We start from the raw sequence: 11,662 nt of genomic DNA, 5'->3' as shown, positions 1-11,662 counted from the left end.
CGCTGGGTGCGTGTGCGTGCATGCCCAAGATCCTGAGAGGAGAATGGAGGAGAAGGGATTGCAGTGTGGCCATGCCCCCCCCGGGGGGGGGTGATTTCTCGCTTTCTGTCTCTCTGTCTCTCTTTGTCTGGTGAGCGCACACACCCTATAGCAAAACCTCTTCAAAAAAAAAAAGAAGAAAGGAAAAAGATACAGCGTTTCAGTTAGACAGGAAGAGTAAGTTTCTGAGGTCCATTGCACAGTATGGTGACTATAGTCATAATAATGGAACATGTTCTTCCTTGAATTATAAGTCTCTGCTGGTAATGACTCCTTTTGTTAGTTCCTAGATTGAGCTCTTTGATTTTTTAAGTTGTAACATCTAGAAAGAAATGTTTTCTAAATATCATCTCTCCTTGTTATTTGTTGGGTGCAGAAAGACAAACCTACAACAATAAATAACCTCTGGCTTTAATTTTTAAGTGAGGATACTTAGTATCTACATAAAATAAAAAATTGCTCACAAAATCATAAAAAAAAATACCTCAAGAGTTTAAAGATTCTTTTCTTTTTTTTTTTTTTTTTTTATAGATTTTTTCTATAGGGAGCATGCAGCACGTGAACTCGTCAGAAAGACAGAGAGAGACAGAGAGATAGAAAGCGAGAAATCACCCCCAAAGAAGGATGGCCATACCACAATAGGAAGAGTAAGTTTCTGAGGTCCATTGCACAGTATGGTGACTATAGTCATAATAATGGAACATGTTCTTCCTTGAATTATAAGTCTCTGCTGGTAATGACTCCTTTTGTTAGTTCCTAGATTGAGCTCTTTGATTTTTTAAGTTGTAACATCTAGAAAGAAATGTTTTCTAAATATCATCTCTCCTTGTTATTTGTTGGGTGCAGAAAGACAAACCTACAACAATAAATAACCTCTGGCTTTAATTTTTAAGTGAGGACACTTAGTATCTACATAAAATAAAAAATTGCTCACAAAATCATAAAAAAAAATACCTCAAGAGTTTAAAGATTCTTTTCTTTTTTTTTTTTTTTTCTGAGAGATTTTTGCTATAGGGAGCATGCACTTGCCAGAAAGACAGAGAGACAGAAAGCAAGAAATCACCCCTGCCCCCAGGGGGGACAGCCACACCGCAATCCCTTCTCCTCCATTTTTCCTCTCAGGATCTTGGGCACCCACACACATGCCTGGCATGAGTTTAAGCCACTGGGTCTCGGACTCGAACCACAGTCACTACATGGGAGTACAGTGATGTATCCATTATGCCAAGTGGTGGTCCCAAGAATTTAAAGATTTTAAAAATAGAATTTTTTAGAATCAATTCTATTGCCTTTTTAAGAAATCTGTATAAATGAATTGGACTGAAAACTTTGCTAAACTTAGTATTGTTTGATAACTTTTGGAAAAGAATAATCTACTCCTCTAACCAAGGAATTGAACCTAATGGGTGCTAGCACTGGTGATATAACCACGGAATTGAACCTAGTGGGTGCTAGCACTGGTGATATAACTGAACATGTTGTTGACATAACAAGTCAATATTCAAAACGTTGAGCACAGCTGTGGCAGTCTAGGCAGTAGAGTGCCCCTGTGCAATGCTAGCAGCATACGGGAAGGTTCAGTGTTCAGATCTTAGCTCGATCTGAACATGCCAGGCAGGCCCATGAGCTTGTCTGGCTGGAAGGCTGGCAGAGAATTGCAAAAAGGCAAGACCCTGTCAGGTGTCCTGATCCTCTCTCTTGCTCATGGATAAAAACATCAGAACTTAAAAAAAAAAAAATTAAGCAAATTCAAAAAATAATTTTAATATTAAATATTTAGTACTTAAATATGCTAGCTTATTTAACACTTTGTACTAAAATTTTAAGACTTATCTAATTTATGGAATGATTAGAAAACTTAACACTTCCTATGGTATGTGATTACTGAGACTTTGGATATAAGACTGTCAGTAAATATAGGGGAATATGCAAAATTCCCTAGAGCAGTATCCATCATTTCCTGAGGACTTTCAAATAGTAGTCCCTGTACTAAGCTAAATATACTGTCTTAGCTGAACATTACAAAAAATTCTGAGCATGCGTTGTTCAGATAAAATTTAGTCTCAGTATATTTAAGCAATTTGACAAAAGGTAAACCACAGGTAAAGCACTAACATTTGATGACAGTGTTAACGAATCATCACAGTTCTTTGTCTACCATATAAACCAGTTTGTTTACAGTGATAGTATAATATCCATTTTCATAAACAATGGAGTCAATTCTACTGATGATATATATATATATATCTTATATATATATATAAGATTCATTCTCTGCTGTAACTCCCTCCAGTGAAAACAACTTTTACTTCTTGTGATTCTTCACATTATGGAAAAACAAACAAACAAACAAACAAACAAACAGACAATACTAGGGTTGTCACGCTCAGTCACAGAAGCTTACGAAACTGGCTAGCAGAGGCAGAAGGGGACGTATAAGATCATATACATTAAGTGGACAAACATTTATACTTAATTCTCTCATTTTGCTGAATAATTTGATTGAGAGTCAAATCCTGCCTTTTATATTATCACATGTAAAAATGTGAATGAAAAATTTAAGGTTGTAGCTATTCCTTATCATCAAGTCTGAGAGGTTTGATTTATTTATTTATGAATGTTAGAAAACCACTGTCTTACTAAAAGAATGCCAGGTTATTTTTTAGCATAATATATAATCTCCAGTCTTCTTTGGACAATAATTACACTGATCAACTGGAATTATAAAATTCTATACAATTATGCACACAATAATAGCCCCCTGAAATTGCCCGAGTCCCAATTTCAGAACTGTATGACCATGTTCCCTCAGACAGCAAAAAGGGATTCGGCATATATGATTAAGTGGAGACTTTCGAGATTGGGTTATTCTTGTAAGACCGAGGCAAGAGGGTCAGCATAAGAGATGTGATGCTGGGAGCAAAGATCAGATGATAGGGATGAGATTGCTCGCCCTGTCAGGAAGGCAGCCCCTGGCCTCTGGAGAAGACAGGAAAATGGACCTTTCTGAAAGTCTCCAGAACATATGCAGGTCTCTCAGCACCTTGATTTTAGGGCTTTCAACCTCCAAAAATGTACAATATTATACTTTTATATTGTTTAACACTATTAAGTCTGTGGTAATTTGCTACAGCAGCAATAGGACACGAATGAAAATGGCACATCAGGTTCCGACCGTATGCATCAGCTCCAGTCTCCTGGAGTCAGTAAGGGTATTGCTCAAATCCTATTATGCAATTCTGTCAGGGCTTGCCTCTTGACAAAGCAGCCACAGACTCGTGATGACATGTTAAGACTCAAAAAGCAGTGAGCTGTGATTAACCCATTTTCTCAGGATTCTCCAAGTCTCTGGCCATTCCCTCCACTCAGCCAGCTCTTGTTTTTCGGTCACTGTGTAAACTGTCTAGTCTAGCTATGTTCAGGGTGCAAAGGCTTAGTCTAATACTCCGAAACAGTCTTCTCTTTTGCTCAAGATAGCACACTATTGCAAGGGCAAAATAATACCTTGAGAAATGTTAAAAAAATTCTTAATGTATTACCTCAGATAAGCATTCATAGATGTATAAACAATGTTTTGATAATGCATTTGGCAATGTCTTAGATTTGCCCTGTCAATTTTCTTTCCTTCCTTGAATTTCCTGAAGAATGGAAAGTAAATTAATGTTTTATTAGGAAAGAGCCCAATGCCTATATTCAAATGTAGTATAATAAAATGGATTTCGAAGGTTAAGACCAAAGTTGTAAGCAAGGCTTCCTCTTTTTCCATGGCAAGCATTCATCTTATTGTTTGTTACTTCATCCTCAGAAACTCTAAGAAAAGGCAAGCAAAGGGCTCTAGTAGATTGCAGTCTATTTTTTATACAAATATAATGGGGCAACAAAATGGGGAAAACACTAGGGTGTCCGGTTGTCCTTCAGGGGTCAGTTCTGTCTTAAGTTAGTGATCTTGCAAGGGAGAGGAACACAAATTCACAAACTCCTTATGTATTTTTGCCTTGTAAGGAATAAGGATCTAGACAACTAGTCACGTGTCCCATCAATATTCTTAAACTTTTCATTATCAGACACATACTTATTTCTTTTTAGGCAAAAGAAGAACATATGAGAAAGGCAAAACCTGAATCAAGGTCATAGATGAGCTGGCATTGTAGCCTAGGGCTAAAGGGAGTCACATCCCGCTGAGCTGACCCCAGTCAGAATCATTGCTCTAGTGGATTGAAAAACATGCTAGCTGCAACCCACCCATAATCCCAACAGATTATGGAAAAAATAGAGAAGGAAATATAGCATGACAACCCCTCCATTGAGGGGGTGCTTTCTTCCTCTCTGCCTCTCTTTGGTGAATGCACACGGCCTCTGGCGATTAAAAGAAGGTGCTAGATGGGACTAGCAGATGCCGTAATGGTCATGTCATTGGACGCCCACGTAGCTGATCACGATTCTAGTCCCAGACCTGGTGGCTTAAAACGTGCGAGACAAAAGTGCATGCATGACCAGAATCCCAAAAGGAGAGTGGGAGAGAAGGGATTGTGGCATGAGCATCCCCCTTGGGGGATGATTTCTCGCTTTCTGTCTCCCTGTCTCTCCAGTGAGCACACAAGCCCTATAACAAAAATCTCTTTCTCTGAAAAAAAAAAAAAAAGGTTGTAGAAAACCTACTTTATCCCAATTAGCATTTCAGCTATTAACAGAAGAAAATATATTGGGGTATAATGAGCAAGTAAAAAATTTATATAGTATCTGTTACAGGTATTTTATTTTTAATGAAAATAAAATCCAACCATATCCTTGTATAAAGAAAATGGAAGCTGTTACATAAGAAAAAATATATTTCAACATCGTTTTGAAAAACAGAAATCGAATTGGAAGAGATAACAGATTTTTCAGAACAGAAGTGTCAACTGAGAGTGCTAACCACAGAGAACACTCAGAAAAGCTGCTGATTTCCTCTGTAAGACTTGACGAGTCTTGGATTTTGCAGGTGAAGTCGGAAATGGAAGCAGAAAACTTATTTTCAAATCTATGGAGAGCACAGGTGGCCCTTTCTCCTCTCTGTCCCTCTTTCCTCCCTCTCCCCAAATTCAGAAGACACTAACCAGGGCCCTATAGAAGACTTGCTCTCTAGGGAGACAGCAGAATTCTTGGATCTCCTTTTACCAAAAGAAGTCAAGAAATCGTAATGGAGCTGGAAAGCGAGGTGAGAAGGGTAACCACTGCACACCTATGTTCGGAATAACTAGTCTTTAGAACACCTGGATGCCCAGCACCCTGCAGTGCTCCTTAGAAAGTAATTCAGTGGGTAGCCATTTGGAGAAAACCGAGGGATTGAGGAAGAGGGTAAGGAATAAAAAAAATATGACTTGCTAAAATTTTACTGATTTCCTGCCTTAATATCTGAAATGAAACAGTTCAGTCAAGGCCCACATGCACTAACACTGCCATAACTTCAAATAAGATGATAGTATCTCCTTAATCATACCATGAAAGCTCCAATATGAGTTCATGTCATTACTACTGTTATTATTATTTTCTTAGGGAGACTTTTGCAATAGGTCACATACACTCACCAGAGAGATAGAAATTGAGAAATGACTCCCCAGGGGAGATGGCCATGCCACAATTCATTCTCCATTCTCCTCTGAGGTTTTGGGGCACACACAAGTGTCTGGCAAGAGTTTCAAGCCACTGGGTCAGACTCTCAAACTGTAATAGGCCAAATGGGAGTCTAGCACCTGAACCACTATGCCACATGCTGGCCCCAATGCCATCATTATTATTGTTTTGAAGTCTGAGGTCCTTACTCTAAGCCTCAAATTGTGCATTTCTTTTAGAAATTTTCATGTTTTTTTTTTAATTTAAATTATACCTATTGTGAGCTTCAGTTGTTTGGTACATTAACATAGAATACTATGTTTCCGTTGCCCTGTATCTTGTATCACTACCTTATTTTGACTTACATTATTAATATTGTATAAAAATAGAACAGGATGATTATATAATTTTTGAAAGCATTCCTTCCCTTCTGGTACCTGTCACTGCATCATTAGGTTCTATGACCGTCTTAGAACTACTATGTAGCACGATGTTTGTAAATCCAATCCCGGACTCTGTTTAACAGACAAGTTCAAGTTACTTACTGATACTGTTCCTGATGCAGTTGATATTTTCCCACTCATGTCGCTTTTACATTGTGTATCATTTGGTTTGGATTTTGTTCCTTATATATTTCTAGTATGCACACTAAGCTATGATAAATGAAAATTATTCATATGTCTATCACCTTCTGAGCAGTACAAGAACTATTAAATCTTTTGTCTCAGAACTTCTTAGTTTTTTAGTATTAGATTTTGTATTGCTTATTGTCGCTGCCTTTACTAACTTTTAAATTCTCAGAAATTAATCAACATTATTTTTCAGTGAATGAGTAATAAATTTGCTACCTTATTACTAATTCCTTTGTTTACCACTTCTTTTTCTTTTATGTGGCTTATCCCCTCTGTTTTTGTTTGAAATTCATTCTTTACTAATTCTTCTTATTGTGGATTGATAATTCAATTGGATACAAAAGTCTCCTTACAACTAGGTTTTTCCCCAGCTTTCCAATGTGTTAATCGCTTCTCTTCAGAGCTCTGTTCTTGCTAATGAGAAGTCTTCTGTCAATCTCTTGAAATTCCTTTGTTTGCTTTTCACTAAATGTAGTGCCTTACATCTTCCAGAAGATACAGTGAGAAAGGTTGGAGTTGTTTGAGGCTTGGCGTGCAGTTACTGTAAAGATTCATTTCTCTCGATAAACTGGGAGAACAATATTATTTCTTGGAATATTGCTTAGACTTCCTATTTTTTAATATCAAAATTCTTACAACATCCTTAGGACTTTTAACATCTCTTCCATATTTTCCATCTCTTAAAATTCTTGCACTGTATTACATGGGTGATTATCTTTGACCTATTTTAATTCAATGTATTTTAAAAGTGAGTGTTGATTTTTAATTACCATAATATTTTCATTTTAGAAGTTATTTGGACTCTTCTTAAAGTATTTTTATATTACCTAATTAATGAATATCACCAGGACTAGCAGTTGGCGTAATGGCTAAGTCACTGGATTCCCATGTAGTCGACCATAGTTCGAGTCCCGGACCTGGTGGCTTAAACTCACGCTGGGCATGTGTGGTACATGCCCAAGATCCCGAGAGGAGAATGGAGGAGAAGGGATTGCAGCGTGACTATCCCCCTGGAGGGTGATTTATTGCTTTCTGTCTCTCTTTCTCTCTCTGTCTTTCTGACGAGAGCACACATCCTATAGGAAAAACCTCTAAAAAATAAAATAAAATAAAAATGAATATCACCTAATAGAATCTATGATTCTAAGCTTTTAAAAGTTTTTGGCCTTTTATAAATGTTTCTCTAATGATCTCCTTTAGGTTTTCTCTTATATTTATTTCTTGAGAATGCTAATTCTCCAATTTATAGCAGTTGACTCTCCCTTGTGATAATTTATGTACTTATGAGGTGTGATTTTTATTTTTGGACTAATTTTTGTGTCTTTCTTTCTCTGTAGAAGCTTCCATATGCCCTGGTTTTCAAAACGTTCTTTCAAGCACATTTTACAGCCCTGACTTGCGTAACTCTAAGGTAGCAGCTGAATTTGGGTTTGTTGTAGGTTGTTGATTTATTTGGGTGTTGGGTACCTACTCCTAAGTCAAAATGCTATTTGAGGGACCAGCAGTTAGTGTAACGGCTATGTTGCTAGACTCCCACATAGTCGACAGCGGTTCGAGTCCTGGACCTGGTGGCTTAAAACTCATGCCGGGCGTGTGTGCAGTTGTGTAGATTAACATGTCTTTTGCTTATTGGATATCTGCTAATCACCACACTGAGTATCCTCTGGGTTTATTAAAAGAGTATCATTGAAAAGGAAGGTATGGATGAGAACACATGCAGCAGTAGTATGACACCTTTTTAGAATTTTAGGATGAGGAAATCTTCTAGTGGTCAAGTGGACCCTCTGAAGAGAGCCCACTTTGAAATCATTAATGACCCACCACTGAGAAAACTGGCTGTGGAGCCAAGGTGCTGTGGTGTAGACAGCTGTGGAGTTGAAGAGGCCATGCTGGATTACATTTCTCACATCAGGAAACTGTGTAGAGGATGCTTAGCTTGCAGGCCTCCTGTAGCATTTGTACATGTCATCTGTTTGATAAACAGTTTTCTGTTTCCTGTCTCACAGAAGGTCCAACCTGCTTTACCCAAAGGAGAAACAGCAGCAAATGAAGGTCTACATCAGTGGACAAGTACTTATGCAAAAAGCATTTGCCTCCCTAGTCTGTTCTCATCCCACATAAACATACCAGAGTGGAATAGAAAAGGGAGAAGGAGAAGGAGTGGGAGGCGTCATTGTCTCAGAACGAAAATACACTCCATGTCTCCTCTTCAACTCCTTCCTGCTAGAGCCTGGCCAATAGGAAGGAGAAAAACTAATATTAATTAAGCACGGAGTGGAATGTTAAACTTGATTGGCCTCTTACATACTTCAACATGAACATAAAGTAAGGGCAGCTTCCCTCAAAGTAGTTTATAAAAAGAAAAGGGAGATCCAATGAAACATGATAGAAGGTAGTTATTACAGGAAAATATTAAAACCGATTCATTTTGATGAACTGTGCAATAAAGTAGTTACATGTATTTTTGTACTGGGAGTGAGGCCTGTCTTAGTCAGCTCAGCCCTCCTAATTGATGGCGTGTCATTTATTTTATAAATGCAATTATCTTCACTGTGGTGAGGAGAGCATTTTGCAGATTTTCCTAGTCAAAATGTTGATTTATGTTAAGAAGAACATTTCTGAACTCATTGGGTTTTTAAAATATTAATGTTTAAAATGCAGTAAATGTATAGTAAAGCCTTTATTACCAGGGCTATGTGTGTGTTCCCGAGGTAGAAAAACCACCTACAAAGACATGAAGTCTTCTGTTCGCTAGTCCAGTAGGCTCACACTCTTACACTGAGCTGATTTCTTACCCACCCTTTCCTTTCCATTCAGTAGACCCGACATTTGACCAATTTGTCTTCCTATTGCTTGATATTAATGTTCTACCTGGATCCTCTCCATACATTCCTATTTTTTTTCTTTTAACTTTTTCTAGATGCAAACATTTGAATCCACATTATTTATATATTTTTGTATTATTTTAATGGGAAATGTAATAATAGTGCTCATGGAGAATGGCAAATGACAAAAAGGAAATAATGAGAACTGATAAACATATTTGGAAGGAAGTTTATTGCAAGTAAAATCATACTGCAGCAGATAAGAACATGTGACTTGCATCCTGAGTTTCCTGTTACTAGGGTGATGTGGAAGTACCTGAATTCAAATCTTTGCTCTGTATTTACCTGTTAAGTAACTTCAGACAGAGCACAACATTTTGGATTCACACAATAATTTCTGCTGAAGAGTAAAATGTGTTTGTAAATGTATGAGAGAGAAAGAAAGGGAAAGGAGAGGCAAGTGAGAGTCTGGGCATGTTTGCGTTGTAGAAAGGCATTTAGACAGGGCATTCTGCCCTGTGCAGGGTGTGTGGTAGACATGATTAAGGACAGATTTTTTTCTACCGGCTTCACCTTTCTTTGAGTCAACAACAAGAAATTCAAATGCGAAGCATACCAAATAGAGCAGGCTTGTGGTAGTCTACCCTAGGTTATATAACTTGGGGGTACGAGACTCCCTAAGGTAATGTGCTGAAGAATACCCTATGTCTGTGGAGACTAAAGAACAGAGCCCACGCTGTTCCAGCTAGACCCCCTCTCAAGTCTCATGGTGCTGCAGTCTCAGCACATTCTGCTTCTACTTTTGAGAACTATAAGCAAGAACCTGTGAAGACTTGGGTCTATCCAAGACCATCACTGGGCCCTTCCAAAGGTACTAAGACATTTACAGTTTGATTACAATTCTCCAGCCCCTCAATAATTCCATTTAATTCATACCTAGAGCCTGAAATTCCCAGTCCATGAACGTATGCTTTTAGAAAATTCCTGTTGAAATATAAACACGTGATTAAGGTGGGAATAGAATTTAATAACATTATCATAAACCGTAGCACATAATTAATACAGATAAAATTGCCTAAGTTTGTTCTTAAATTTTGAATGAAGAATTGTGAGATTGACACATATTGGTAGAATAAAAAAGTAAAGTTGGGAAAATAAGAAAATAATTAATTTGTAATTTTCCCAGGTATGCATTGGGTTTTGGAAAAGTCACGATGCATTTTTTCATAGAAAAATATAGAAAAAAAAAAAACTGCATCCTGACTTTTCTGACAACCCAACACACACGCACACACACACACACACACACACACACACTACCTGAGGTCATGCTTAAAGCTCTGATTTTTTATTTCTGCATGTTCCATTGTTTCTTTTTCTTTCTCCATCTGTCTCTCCTTGTTTTTCCTTTTCTCTCTTTCTCTCTCTCTCCTCAGTCATACACACATATACACACATGAATGTGCTTGCACACACACAATGTAAAAGGTACAGAGAAATCTCAGTAGATTGTACAATGTCCTTAGTCTACCAATAAGTGGCACTTCGATACCTCAAATCTTTAGGTTTTGGAGGAGGAGTAATGATTGTTATGACCTTAGAGAGAGGGAGTGCCACCCTTAAGATAAGAGCAGTCAGTTTGCAGCAGCCCTTTATGGAAGGAGTCAAGGGAGTAGTTCTTTGATCTTATTTTTCCTTCTGAATTCTCATTTCCTGCCTGTGCTCACCAGAGACTAGTTCCCATCCCCCAGGAGCCATAGTGCAACAGGCACTGCTGAGTCACAGAGCTGGTAGGGAGTCTGATAGGCTGTGCTAGAGTGTCAAAGGGAAGCCATCCAGTATAGTAAAAAATTATTCAAAGGAATGAATGAACATTTCCAATAGTTATTTCATAGTATTCTGGCAACAATTCAACAATTTCAAAATAAAATTTGAATCGGGTTAACTTTTATCCTAACTACCCAACATTCTTATTCATGAAACAAATAAGTATAACTGGGCAAATAAGTTCAGTGCATATGCAGTGATGAACTGATGAACTGCACACCGTGGAGGAGAATAATTCCATATAACACAATAGCCTTTTTATTGCTTTCAAGGCATTGATAGTGGTTATTTACTTGTGGGACTCCCTCAGGAGAAATTCTACAAAGATATACTCATTCCAAAGGTGTCAAACGATCGAAAGGAAAACTCCCAAATTAGTCCCTTGTTCATAGAATATATAAAAAAAAACTTCACTAGCATGTTAAAATAAAAATTACTGTGGTATCTGAAATGAAATTTTAATATTAAACACAAGGCATTCTTAATTCTATTCTCTATCACATTGTGTGCTTTAAATAAATTAATGGTAAACAAAAGGCCAAAAGAATATAACCAAATAAATAACTTGGTTTAAACTGCATTATTTCTCCTGTGATAAGTTTCAAGATTCATTATGTACTTACAGTTTAGGCTAATAGTATATTTCTCTAGCACCAAGAAAAGCAATTTCCAAGTTTTGATTACTTACCATAGCTATATTAAGTTATTAATACTAGAAGCTGAGTGAAGTTGTACTACATGAACTCA

The 11,662-nt window shown here is 37.4% G+C and overlaps 1 pseudogene; it reads left to right on the top strand.

Moving 5' to 3' along the window:
- The first annotated feature begins 8,014 nt into the window (after positions 1–8,014).
- LOC102480961 (obg-like ATPase 1) overlaps positions 8,015–11,662 on the top strand; it is an 84,888-nt pseudogene continuing 81,240 nt past the window's right edge.

The sequence above is a fragment of the Tupaia chinensis genome, unplaced genomic scaffold (assembly GCF_000334495.1).
Source record: "Tupaia chinensis unplaced genomic scaffold, TupChi_1.0 Scaffold143648_1, whole genome shotgun sequence".
In the NCBI taxonomy this organism is placed as follows: Eukaryota; Metazoa; Chordata; class Mammalia; order Scandentia; family Tupaiidae; genus Tupaia; species Tupaia belangeri.
The sequence above is the reverse complement of the archived record's forward strand: the minus strand, read 5'-3'. Positions and strand labels throughout refer to the sequence as shown.